This window comes from Triticum aestivum, chromosome 3A, assembly GCF_018294505.1.
Source record: "Triticum aestivum cultivar Chinese Spring chromosome 3A, IWGSC CS RefSeq v2.1, whole genome shotgun sequence".
In the NCBI taxonomy this organism is placed as follows: Eukaryota; Viridiplantae; Streptophyta; class Magnoliopsida; order Poales; family Poaceae; genus Triticum; species Triticum aestivum.
Window position 1 is genome coordinate 511,788,969 of NC_057800.1, and position 14,487 is coordinate 511,803,455.

Genomic DNA, 14,487 nt, shown 5'->3' on the forward strand with positions numbered 1-14,487 from the left:
GTGTCCCAGACCAAAACATGGTTCTCCCCCCTCCCCCCCCCCCGCCCACCCGTCTGATTCCCCATTCGTACTACATGGGCGCGAAAACTACCTCTCCACCAGCGGCGAAACGCCGGCGTCCTTTGTCCGCCACCCCATTCCACCCATCAACCGCTGCCCTCCTCCATCACGTCGGAGCCGATACCCCGACGTCGTTGTCCACCGTAACCTCAGCCGCAATGCCCTGCACGGATAGTAGTTGAAGCCGAGGCCGAGCTGTCCGTACCCGAGCCAGTTCAACCACGCCATCCTGTGCCTCACCACTACCGCTCCAACTTCACCACCCTCCACCGCACCGGAGCTGTTCCTGCTATGCCGTCCTTCGCCACCTCGGATCTGCTTCCCCTCCGCCGACATACAGCCATGGCAACACAGTCAACAATTTGGCCATGGGTTCGTCCAAGCCTGCACCCTCCTCCAGAACATTGGTTTCCCTGGCAAAAAGAAGAAGATCGGCGCGACATGTGGAGGCGACCACACCGGCAACCGAAAATGGTACTCCTCTTCCCATATTCGTGCAAATCATACATGTCTGCTTGCATGGTATTCATCCCACAGAAGACACTAGTTGACCGCTTCTTCTTGATACTAGATGTTTCTAGTAACTTGCGATGCACAAGGTTTCTCCTCATATACTATTTCACCTTAGCTAGAGGTCCGTCGCCCCCTGAATTTCAATTCCTGTTCAGTTGATTCCCAATTAATGGAAGCATTCCCTGGTGTAACAGGTGCTAGTCCGCCTATTACGCTGGGGAAGCAGCGCCTCGGTGTTTATCTTAGGGGTGTGTGGGGCCTAGAGCTACTGGCGCCCGATCTGGAGGTCGGCCTGGATTAAAGGGATGGCCTGGGGGCGTTGCCAAGCATGACGGTGGTGTGAGGTCGAGGGGAGGGCGGGGCGGCGGAGGCAGGGGTCTGGGCCGGTGGTCGCTAGCGGTTCGAGAAAGATCGCCAACAGTGACTGGCAGGAGGTAGACGAAGGCCATCTACCCATTCCTTATAGATCGGACGGTTCATTAAAAAATCCAACTGGTCTATTTATTTTCAGTCAACTGTTATCTTGATATGACCACATGTGGTGGTGTGCTGGAGGAGTACCTGCATTTCCTGTGCTCATATATTACAAAATTATACGGAGTAGAATCTAATTTTGTTTGCCATGCAATGTTGTAGATCTATCATATGTCTCCTGTCATTTATTTTTCAGCCACCTGCTATCTGCTACTTTTACAGTGCACTAGTTCTGCACACACTTCACCCATACTCTCACTATTTTGTTTTTATGCAAGGGTATTTCAGACTCTGCTGCTATGAGAGAAGCAAAAAAGAAAAGAGAGAAGTCACTCCAGTGTCGTACGCGGATAGGTCAGACATGTTTCAGCCTTATAATAGGTGCAGTGTCAGCAGATGGAGACGGTAAACGTAGCTCTGGAGTTGATGACCTCGCTCGCAATGAACCACCATCCCAGGTGCTTGCTTTAACTTCGCAGTGTCATATGTGGTTGCATGTTCCATATGGTGTCTAGCTTGTATTCGAATGGCCGAAGTCGGTCTTTATTAAGATAAGGAAATATATTTTTTACATGAACCACCATCCTGTGAGCACCAGAAGACAAATAGCTAGTCAGGGCACTGGCCGAGCCAGTGATAAGCCCATTAAAGAGAGGCATCATCTGGAAGCCAACTAAAAAGCCGCGATGGTGGCAAAGCAGCCCGCCTCCCACCAGGCTCTCAGGTCCTAGATGTTCATGCTCACCACTCCAGCCGGATGTCTAGCTTGTATTGTTTCCAATTTGGTTAAATTGCATCTGCTTAGCTTACACATTATACCTTTGAATATGACATGCCTTTCTGTTTTTGGCACATACTAGTACATCTGTGTATTAACCATGTTCTTACATCAAACTAATGTTCTTGTGTATCCCTCATCAATCACTTATGATGAGGCAGTCAGGCAAGTGGATTACTCCTCATTTAAAGAATGCATCGTCAGCCTCCCGACATGATTCTCAAGAAACAGCAAGGCTAGATGAAGATAGTGAACATAGCTCTATAGTTGATTACCGCATTTCCCCTACACTAGCATCGCAGGTGCTTGCTCTAACTTGGCAGCGTGATATGTGGTTGCATGTTGCATATGGTGTCTAGATTGTAATTCTTCCAATCTGGTTAATCTGCATGTGCTATTCTGCTTAGCTTATACATTATACCTGTTAATGTGACATGCCTTCCTGTATTTAGTACATAGTACATCTATCTATTAAGCATGTCCTCACATAAAACTATTGTTTTTTTGTATCCCGCATAAATCAATATGACGAGACACCTTCAGTATATGCAGTGTGATATTAGTTGCATCTTTGATATGATTTATAGCCTGCGCTGCTTCTAATTTGTTGAAATGCCATTTATGATGGGACACTTTTAACTTGGCAGAGTCATATTGGTTGCATCTTTCACGTGGTGTCTAGCTTTCATTGCTTCTTTTTTGGTGAAATGGCTTCTGCTTAGTTTACACAAACAGTTGTGAATATGCCATGTTGTCCTATTTTTCATATTACTCCATCCTGGAATCATGTGTTTGCCTTACATCAAAGTAGTGATTGTCAGTATCATGCACGAATGAGTTCTGAAGAGTGAATTTTATTGCTTTTTCTTGTCGGTTTTACTTGACAATTCAAAATCAATAAAGCGGAAGGAAGTTAGCAAGGCAGCGGATGAAGGCGCTCCTTCCAAATGGGGGCCTCTACAGATTCTACTCCACCATCCCCCCAAGATGATTTCCAAGACAACACATGCATAGACACTCAACGTAGCTGTGTTGGTGATGACAACGTCTCCCCTAGTGCACCATCACAGGTGCTCCCTCTAACTTGGCACTGTTATATGTGGTTGCATGTTATGTATAATGTCTAGCTTGTATTGCTTCTAATTTTGTTGAATTTCATCTGCTTACTTTACACATTATACTTGTGACTAAGACACGTGTTCCTATTTCTAGAACATACAATATCTGTCTATCACACCATGTTCTTACATCAAAGTATATTTGTTCTGAAGAACTAAATTGTTATTCGTTTTTCTTGTCGGCTTGACTTAACATGGCACAAAGAAAGAGGAAGCAAGACAGAACGATAGGGAAAGGGAAGCAGAACAATCCTGCAGATTCTGCTGGTACTGATGGTGCAATAGAAGGTCAAAATCCAGAGGAAAATTGTACCGACGGGGAATCCCGTGCTACACGAGCTGCAGAACAAGCCAAATAGAAACAAATAGCTGCCACCAAACAAGCAGAGACAACCCTAGTTGTTGCAACACCTTCCACAGTACCACCAGCTGCACGATTTACTCGTTGGTCAACTCAGCTAGCAGCATGTTCCCAAGCTCCCTTGCCACCTGACACTACTTCCGAAGCACTCTTGACACAAGATGAGTTGGCAAGATCATATGAACTTTGTGAGCTTCAACAGTAAGAAGGTAGTTGCTGGAGTCAAGTTACAGTTGCATGCTTCTTTATATGTAGTCTCACAGTTTGATGTACACTAACACTTCCTATGTTTGTTGTTGGACTAGCACCTAGGCGCAAGAGGAAACAAACATCAGGGATAATGCTCGATAGGTTAACTAAATCTAGAGGAGGAAGAATGGAGATCTGTTTTGAGGAAGGTTTAAAAAGGCCACATGATGCTACAGAGTCAGCCAAGTTAGTATCAGAGGCAGCGGTTGCTGTTAGGTGTCATGTACGTATCCTCCCAACATGGATTCAGTACAGGAATGACAAAGATGAAACCCAGTTCAACACCTTCCTCGACCATTTATCTGTAAGTATGGTTATGTATGGAAACTAGTAACATCGTCTTGCTCTGTTCAATACTTTCTAGGTTGCTGATAATGAGACTCCCATAATTTTCAACAAATGATGTTCAAGTTGGATAGCCAAGATGATGCAACCAGACAAGCTTGCACCCATGTTTTCAAGTCTGCTCTGCGACAGTATCGGTATAACTTGAGGAAAACTCATTTTGAAGGCAAGGCTAACAGTCAACTTGCCCAAACATCTCCAGTGGAAAATATATCTGATGAAGACTGGAGAGGCCTCGTTAAACACTAGTCCGATTCGATGTATCAGGTACATTATATATATATGTGATCAGATCACATGTTGAAGTCCTATTTACGCATGTGCCACACAAATCTATCTTCTTGTAAGTGAATTGTTCAAAGAACAAGGCCAACCGTACGAAAGTGAAATTCCAACAGACGACAGGATCTTGTAGCTATATTGCACACCGCAGGGCTCTTGTAATTAGTTGTTGTTTCACTCTTTTCGTTGTACCATATTATCAGATCTATATTGACTTGTTCCAAATGCAGAGGAAAGCCCGCAAGGACCAAAAAGTACATGAACCAAATGTTGTGGAAATCTTCAAGGACTGTCACACCAGCAATAAGAAGGGCATGACTACACCAGTCAAATCCACTGGTGTAATTCCTTAATCCTCATGCCTTTTCACTAGTACTTACTCTGACTTGTGCCATGAACTGCATGGTTTGCAGCCAATGTCTATTACTCTTTTCAATTTTATACACAATTGTCTTAGTGTATCATTGCACCTTACAAGGTTTAAAAGAGATGAGTGATGTTCCTTTGATCTTGACCTGTAATCTAGTTCCGTGCTGGACTTGCCCACACAACGTTACAATTGCATGTTAGTCTGTTCTCAGTTGTTTTGTGATATGAATGATGTCATACTATGCTTACCGTATTATGAACTTCGTCTCTTTATCCTTAGCCCTCAATACAATGTGAAGAAATAGACAATACATTAGCGATGGTACATGGTCATATGTTTGGAACCTGGTTTCATTATGTACTTTGCAATAAAATACAACTATTATTTTACATGGGTTCACCAGAATAAGTTCTGTATATCGACCAAAGCTATTTTGTTTGGTTTTGCTACCTCCTCAATATCTTCTGTTCTGGTACTACTAATGTAAAACCACAACTTTTCAGTGAGCTATGGAAAAATGGTGGAACCGCCACCTTCTGAAGGTGGCGAGGAAACTATAACCGCAATGTCAGCTCTTGCTGCAGTGGGTCAGTACCTGTCCACAAACAGTGCCAACAGCGCGTTCCTGCATAATACTGGCTTTGTTGTTAAGGCAATCTTGTCCAAACTTCCTCATGATCAAGATATGCAGGCTCAAAACAATGTTGTATCTACGCTCCAGACACAAGTCCATTCCCTAACAGAGACCCTTTGTGAAACAACGAGAGACATTGTTTGATGTTGTCAAGATATGCATGGTTTTGAAACCAGACTAACAGAGATTTGCTATGTTGTTCAGGAGCCTAGGAGAACTGAAGGTGAAGGTTATGGTGCTCCATCGGACAATACATCATGAAAACGTAACAGTCAGGTCAAATGAATTGAGCTTCTAAACTTCTGGTGGTACATTTATCTGCTAGACTGTTAACTTTTATGCCAACCTTCCTTTTGTTTTATAGTTGTAATTTGTTTTGGTGCGGTACAAAATTTGTTCTTAACGTGCAGCCACCGGCTGAAGAAAACAGCAAGCCATTTTTGTATAGTGTAGGGTGTTCCCTATATTTGCACTGGTGGCGAACTTTGATGCCCACCGGCTGTAGTTAACATGGGCCTCCTACGGGCCGTAGAAACAATGGGCCTTCTAAGGGCCGTACAAACAATGGGCCTTCTAAGGGACGTAAAAACAATGGGCCTTCTACGTGGCGTAGAAACAATGGGCCTTATACGGGCCGTAGACACAATGGGCCTTCTATGGGCCGTATCATCAATGGGCCTTCTACGGGTCGTATAATCGGTTGGCCAAACATGGGCCAATAACAGACCACATTATGGCCGTAAATGGGCTAGAGTTGAACTCGTTCATGGGCCGACCATAATGGGTCGTCGTTAATCGGCCGTATTTTGATGACGCTATGAAAACGGCCCAACATATTAACGAGCCACAAACGGGCCGACTGTAACCACGGGCTAAATTTGGCCCACAAGCAGAAAATGACAGTAACGGGCCATAAGTAACACTACATCGCAACACCTATTTAGGGGCAGTTAACTGCCGGGAGAAATACACGACCAAGGGCAAAGAAACTGCCAGGAATTCAATAACTGCCGGTAGAAGTACTTAACGGTAGAGAAACTGCCGGGAGAAGTTAACCAACGAGGGCACACAAACTGCCGGCAACGATGTCCACTTGGCACGTCATCCTATCTACCGGCCTAACTAAACTGCGGCTTGTTGTCTGCCGGGAACTTTGTATGTGACGCGTAACCAAGGTAATTGGGTCGTTTCTCAAAAAAACAATTGGGCCAAGTGCGCTCGCGCGGGAGAAAGGGCGCTCACAAGGGGTTCTTTTGGTCGTGGGCTCGTCGCCCTGAGCCCCTGACCAATTCTTCCCCAAATCTTCCAAAACCTAATCCTCAAACACGTCCACGCCGCCACCGCCACCAACCACTCGACCGCAGCGCCGGCTTCCTCCCGGAACACAGTCGCCGCCGACTGCCGTCCTCTACCAACGAAACCCTTCGCTGCTACCTCCCCATCCCCCGCTGCACCCAGCGCTTGCTTCCTCCGAGGAACACCGCCGACCGCCTCCATCCCCACAACAGCCAAGGTATCCTCCGCTGAGCAGGCCTCCTCCTCAAGATTTCTCCCCCGAGCAGGGCCTCCTCCTCCTCCACGAGCATCCTTCCCCGAGCACTAAGTTGTGCCGCCTCCTGTCTCCCTCACCCGAGCACCGGACCATCCTGTACGACCGCTCTCCCGAGAAGCTCCAGCTCCTCTACATCCTCTCCCAGGGGCAGCGCCGCCTCCTTGCCTACCGAGAGCACTTGGCCGGTGAGATATCAATCTTTGCAAACTTCTGTTCCCTTTTGTTCTGAGCAGTAACTAGAACGACTTCAGATAGTGTTTGAGTTTATATGGCACTACAGTTGTGAAGATAACGACTAGCTTTGCCATCCGATAGCCCAAGTTTTTCTTATGGTGAAGAGATCTTCCATTGAAGCAAATGGGTGCTCCAACTGCATACTAAATCAGTGAAACCCTGTAGGAGTACTACATGCAAGCTTTGGGGGGAAAAGCTTTACTCGTGCTGCAAATATAGCTAGAGAACTTCTTTCTATATATTTTTGCTGCATATGTAGACTGAAAGTGGAGTACTACTTGTAGAGTTTAAAGTTTTAACTAGTGAATGTGGTTCAGATTTTAGAAAAGGCTTTATTGCAGTGCCACGAACAAGTAATATAACCCTAGTAGTACAGTACCTTGTCATGCAGGTCCACGAGCAATGGCGCAGCAGCAAGGTTCGCCTTTCTTTCTATGTATTGTGTTTACTGGGACCATGGTAGCCCAGTGGCAAAAGTATGATTTTTTTTCCGTCGTTCTTTCCAGATCTGCTGCCACCTAAAATAACAACTTAACTAGGAGATGAGTAGGTTAGGATGTTAGGACGAATCAGGAAAGAAGGGGAAATTTTCTGAATGTTGTTTAGGAAAGTTTCCCCTGTTGGCTACATGTTGAAATGGTATCAGATTAGAGAAATCTGTTGATTGTTTCATAATGAGAGTTAGTTTTTGGAATCAATCTCAAGCTCCACATGGTCACCAAAGTTCATCCATGTGTCTACCTCTAATCATGTCTTGTTTGCCATGCGATGCGATTGACATACATTTTCGATTATTGATACGTCGTTCTACTACTGCTGGTGTTGTACATTTCACTTTGTATCTAACGAATCATCTCCTTTGACTATGATACTATTTGACTCATACGTGTAGGGCAGCATCATGGAAGCTCTAGAGAATTCAGGGGCCAGCTAAGTGAAGGGCTGATCTACAACATTGTGCCATTCAATCTCATTGAGCATGAAAAGACATTCAGATCGGTAGTATTTGATGAGTAAGTACAAACCTTTTAGGCTATTTGTTTATGTTCAGCTATACTCTTGTATGGACTATGCACAAGAATTAACATGATTGTCCACTTTAAGAATACATTTCCTTTCCTATTGGTCTAAGTCTAATTACTTGCTGATTAGATAGTTACATGTATGTGCACTCTTCTATTTTTTATATACTGATGACAAGTATATGTACTGCAATGACATGACAGCATGATGACTCAGTAGTTGTAGGAATGGTTGCTATGGAAACTTAAGGCTTTTGGCTTTATCATATTGCTATTTGGGATTAGTTCATGGACCCGTATCTCAATTATCCTTGATTAAGTGCAAAGCAATCTGTCCAGCATAAAATTTACAGAAAAACTTGCTTGAAATCTGAGCACATGTATCCTCTGTTTTGCAAAAAAGGTAACCTGAAGTTCTTATGCTTAAATACATAGAAGTTTGATTAGTATTTTCTAAAGTCATGATTAATTTTTTGATTCTGATTAGATTTAGATGATAATTAGATTTTTTGTTTCTAATTTCCTAATCTCACTGTCCAGTTTGTCCTGCAAATTACTCATGCATAAACTTGGCCTTGTGGCAAGCATTACAGAACATTATCCTATTTTTCTGTACGACTAAGCTACATGTATCCTAGAATTCCGCTACTAAGTTATACCAACACTGACTGGTAAATTACTATTGATTTGAGTCATTACGGGAATCTTGTTACAAATCACTAGTTACATGTTACAATAGTATAGACAAAAGGGCACAAATTCTCGCAGCCTTCAGCTTGCCAAGGCATTAAAAATTATTCAGCAAATATAATGTGCTTCGTTAACATCTCATCTCCTGATTATGCAAAGCAGAATGGTCATTTTGGTGGCGAGTGTGTTTTGTACTGCCGCCCCTACTAGAAATAGCATTGCATCATGACTTCTTGAAGTTGTTGTCTTTCTACCTCTAGCCATTGTTTTGTCCTCTTCAAGTTTCTTTCTGTAGGTAGATGTTACAAACATGTATTTGCCAGCAAACAGGTGGGACTTCCATGCTCCTCTATTTATGAAGGTTTGTCTCGTACACTATGACATGTTCTTTTTTTATGTTGTTCTGCTTTCTCCTTAAGTGCTTCAATGTACTTTGACTGCAAAATCAAAAGCATGGAACCAGGAAACTAAAAATTTAGACTCCCACTTAAAAGATCACAAAATATGTCCATTTTAGCTGCATTATGTGATTCAGGTTAGTAGTGGGTTTTTTTTTTGCTTTTGCACAACACGCTGCGCCTTCTACGTAATCATATCTTATGAGCACTAGACGGCTAACCCTAGCTACTTGCATGGCAATGGCGAGGCACTAGCCTTGTACATTAGTTTTTGCCCATGGACTGAAACGGTCTGAGCATCTCCCTGGAATTACTTTGTGTACTTAGAAGTTAGCTCTTGTATGTTCAGTGCAAATTAATTGTATGAGTTCATGTTTTGCCATATCTGCCCCTGGAAGATTTTTGTATGTGTAGTGCTAATAATTCCTTCTTGATCTAACTTGTAATGTTGCTTGCTGTGACAATGAAGTGCTGCACATTTAGAAGAGTTTTATCTATGCCGACGAGTTAAACTACAGCACGTGAAAATCTTTAATGTGTCAATTTAAAATCCAAAATGAGAGCTCCGTTTCGAGTTTCCTATCCGTTGTAGGTTCCGCAAAGATACACAAGTTGATGGAGGTGTGGAATATCTACAGGCTGCTGAAGATTTGGAAGACCTGCAATTAAGTTGGAGTGATTATGTAATGTTGTTTATTGAACTTGAGACATTGACAATTTTTACTCTGCTCTTTTTGGTGGTTGTTTTGGCACATAAGCCATTGTATGCTCATTTTTTGTTGTGTGCCACATCAGAACCACGTGTACTTTTCCTTTAGGGCCACAGCGTCCTTATATATGTTCTTTTCATGCATGTATCCACAAACGTATGTATTTGGTTTGTCATGTTTATTGAATGGAGTTTTAAGGTTTTGGATGAGGCCTATATGTAACTTTGGTTGAAGTGTATTGTGTGATCTGTTACGATTGCCCGGAACACAATGGAAGAAAATTAAATTAGGTATATGTTGCCTCGAACAGTATGTTAGTGAAACATAGTGTTATGGCATAACAACTGTCGGGTAAACATGAATGTGACGGCAGTGGAACTGCCGGGAAATACTGCCAGGAGAAATTGAACTGCCGGCAAAAAGATGGGTTAGGGCAGAGAAACTGCCGGGAATAGTTTATCTGTCGGGAGAACTAATTCCCGGCAGCCGTTCTTATGGCAGTTCTATCTGCCGGGAGAACTAGCCTCTCGGCAGTTTATTTGCCCTTTAAAGTGCCTTTTCCTGGCAGTTTTTATGTCCTTGCATCAGTGTTGTGGTGTAGTGTAAATGAATGCGGAAATGAGCCCAAGAATAAATGGGCCCCGAGAAGGCCAAAAGATAACATGGGCTGGAAACGGCCCAATGGAATAATGGGCCGTTAATGGGCATAAAGTGATACATTGTTCATTACGGGCCAGTTTCACCACGTGCCGTTAATTGGTATAAAGTGATACACTATTCATTACGGGCCAGTTTTACCACGGGCCGTTAATGGGCCAGAGTAATAAGGGCCTCATATGGGCCGAAAGACGTCATGGGCCATACATGGGCCGGAAGTTAAAATGGGCCGGAATTATATTGGATGGCCCAGATGACGCTACTGGGCCTAATTCGGATAGGCTGTAAACCGGCCCTGGGTTAGCGGGCTGTAAATGGGCTATATGCGAACAGGCCATTAACAAGATTGCCGTGGGCCGGCCCTCCACCTTTTGACCAAGTCAAACGGGCCGGCCTTTTCACAGGAATGGGCCTCTGTTCGACCGTGCCACGTGCCGATGTATCATAGGCACTTTGGGTCCAATGAATGGATAACATCTGTCCCAACGGTGAGCCGACACGTGTTTCCTCCAGCCAATGATGATTTTACACGTGGAAAATCCCCATTGGTCGGGGCTGTTAACGAGTTATCGGATCCAAAACCAGACCCGATAGCTTAATGGCATTCCGTTACGATGGATGCCACGTGTCAGTCACCCTTGATGAAAGCACTTCTGTGACGTGCGATTTATCGTCATAGAAGTGGACACTTCCGTGATGATAATTTTGGTAATGTGATGGAACACTTCTACGACAGCACAGGTATGACTATCTTGATTCTTTCGTAAATTTTTCATGGATGTACATGCATGGCAGAAAAAGTGACCTACTGTGACAAACACATATCATCACGGAAGTGTATTTTTTTGTAGTGCTAAGGCTCCTACCGGTTGTCATACTCATCGACATGCAAGTCGTGAACTTATTACAAAACAGGATCATCTCGTACATCAACACATATCAAATCACGTCTTGACCGTATCACATCACAACATATATCAAAAACAAGTTAGACGTCCTCTACTTTGTTGTTGCAAGTTTTACGTGGCTGCTATGGGCAACTAGCAAGAACCATTCTTACCTACGCAAAACCACAATGGTGATTATCAAGTTTGTTGTTTTAGTCTTCTGCAAGGACCGACCTTAGCCAAATTCGATTCAACTAAAGTAGGAGAAATAGACATCCGCCAGTCGCCTTTATGCAAAACAAGTTGCGTGTCAGTCGGTGGAACCGGTCTCATGTACGTGGACATGTAAGGTTAGTCCGGGCTGCTTCATCCCACAATACCGCAGAATCAAAATAAGACGTTGGTTGTAAGCAGTATGAACATCACCGCCCACAACTCCTTTGTGTTCTACTCATGCATATCATCTACGCATAGACCTTGCTCTGATACCATTGTTGGGGAACATTACATGGAAAACAAAAAAATTCTACACACACACAAGATCTATACATGGAGATGCATAGCTACGAGAGGGGAGAGCATCTACATACCCATGTAGATCGCTAAGCGGAAGCATTTTATCAATGCGGTTGATGTAGTCGTACACCTTCATAATCCGTCTCGATCAAGTACCAAACGTACGGCACCTCCGCGTTCAGCACACGTTCAGCTCGATGACGCCCTCGCCTTCTCGATCCAACAAGAGAGGCAAAGTAGTAGATGAGTTCCCACAGCACGACGGTGTGGTGACGGTGGTGGTGAAGAACAATCTCCGCAGGGCTTCGCCAAGCACAATGGAAACTATGACGGAGGATAAACTAGAGGGGGCGGGGTTGCCGGCACATGGCTTGGTGAATCTTCAAGTGTTCCGGGTGCTAGCCCCCCCCCCCTCCATTTATAAGTTGAGCCATGGGGTCGTTTCTTGGAGGAAGAGCCTCCTCAAAGTCGGTTTGGAATGCAAGGAAGAGTCCTTCTCAGTTTCCAGTACTAGATGCCATGGTCCTCGGCGTCTGGCCCAGACGCCATGGGCCTCGGTGTCTGGCCCAGGGCCAGACGTCAGGGTCCCTGGCGTCTAATCCCTGACCTCCGCAAAACTTCCTTTTGCAACGACCTAAAGCCCCGTGGGACTTAATCCTTGGCCCAACCATATCATCCTATATATACCAATCTTTACCTCTGAACCATTCCAGAGCTCCTCGTCATGTCCGTGATCTTATCTGGGACTCCGAACAACATTCTGTCACCAACATACATAACTCATATAATACTATATCGTCAACGAACGTTAAGCGTGCGGACCCTACGGGTTCGAGAATGATGTAGACATGACCGATACGCTTCTTCGGTCAATAACCAATAGCAGGTCCTAGGTGCCCATATTGGTTGCTACATATTCTAGTAAGATCTTTATCGGTCAAACCTTTATGAAAACATACATAGTTCCCTTTGTCCGCCGGTATGTTACTTGCCCGAGATTCGCTCGCCGGTATCTTCATACCTAGTTCAATCTCGTTACCAGTAAGTCTATTTACTCATTCCGTAATATATCATCTTGTAACTAACTCCTTAGTCACTTTGCTTGCAAGCTTCTTGTGATGTTGTCTTACCGAGAGGGCCTAGAGATACCTCTCAGTCATATGGACTGACAAATCCCAATATTGATTCACGCCAACTCAACAAACACCTTCAAAGATACCTGTAGAGCATCTTTATAATCACCAAGTTATGTTGTGATGTTTGATAGCACATAAGGTATTCCTCCGGTATCTAGGAGTTGCACGATCTCATGGTCGACATTAAGAAAGCAATAGCAATAAACTGAACAATCATATGCTAAGCTAACGGTAGGGTCTTGTCCATCACATCATTCTCCTAATGATGTGATCCCGTTATCAAATGACAACTCATGTCTATGGTTAGGAAACCTTAACCATCTTTGATCAACGAGCTAGTCTAGTAGAGGCTCACTAGGGACACGATATTTGTTTATGTATTCACACATGTATTTAAGTTTCTTGGTCTATACAATTCTAGCATGAATAATAAACCTTTATCATGATTAAGGAAATATAACAATAACCATTTTATTATTTCCTCTAGGGCATATTTACATCAAGGAACACTTTTGCTCTCCGGTGGAGTGATTCTGCCAGGGATACTTCCCTCCGGGAGGGTGAAGCCATCATCATCACCAACAACCCTCTCATCATGGGAGGGCCAATCTTCATCAGCATCTTTATAACCATCTCATCTCAAACCCTAGTTCATCTCTTGTATTCAATCTTTGTACCAAAACCTCAGATTGGTACCTGTGGGTTGCTAGTAGTGTTGATTACATATCGTAGTTGATGCTAGTTGGTTTATTTGGTGGAAGGTTGTATGTTCAGATCTATTATGCTATTCAATACCCCTCTGATCTTGAGCATGAATATGTTTTGTAAGTAGTTACTTTTATTCTTGAGAACATGGGAGAAGTCTTGTCATAAGTAATCATGTGAATTTGGTATTCGTTCGATATTTTGATGATATGTATGTTGTGATTCCCTTAGTGGTGTTATGTGAACATTGATTACATGACACTTCGCCATCTTTGGGCATAAGGGAATGCATTGTGTAGTAGTTATTAGATGATGGTTTGCTAGAGTGACAGAAGCTTAAACCCTATTTTATGCGCTATTTCGTAAGGGGCTAATTTGGATCCATATGTTTAATGATTGTCAGGACCCCGACTCAATGTCACATCGATCTAGCCTGTAACACCTCATATCACTTTGCGGCCTCACGCACGGTATCCCCACGGGTGTCGCCTTACCTTTCCCCGGGACCGTTTGCGCCTTTTGGCTCACGTATATGATAGTGTCGCTAGCATCCATATGATAAGGAGCCCGGGCTGACATGACTAGTCGTAAACCCAAAGTGGCATAGACTTACAGGGATAGGCATCCATGACCCAGCATCGAACGTGTCGGTCATCAACAAGTGGGTCCGGGCTGTAGCACTGGGCTAGCAGGACTCCGGTAAACCGGGCTGTAGCGGGCTGACAGGCCTCCGGTACTCAATGCGTGACATTTCCCCGAAGGGACAGACACAGGAACGAAGAAGGATACATGCCGG

General features: G+C 44.0%; 1 long non-coding RNA gene across 1 annotated transcript; it reads left to right on the forward strand.

Annotated features, from left to right (window-relative positions):
* Nucleotides 1-6,490: 6,490 nt before the first annotated feature.
* Nucleotides 6,491-9,849, forward strand: LOC123058510 (uncharacterized). The gene is made up of 3 exons (XR_006427223.1): nucleotides 6,491-6,921; nucleotides 7,863-9,043; nucleotides 9,673-9,849. It is a non-coding gene; the product is annotated as an uncharacterized lncRNA (long non-coding RNA).
* The last annotated feature ends 4,638 nt before the right edge of the window (nucleotides 9,850-14,487 follow it).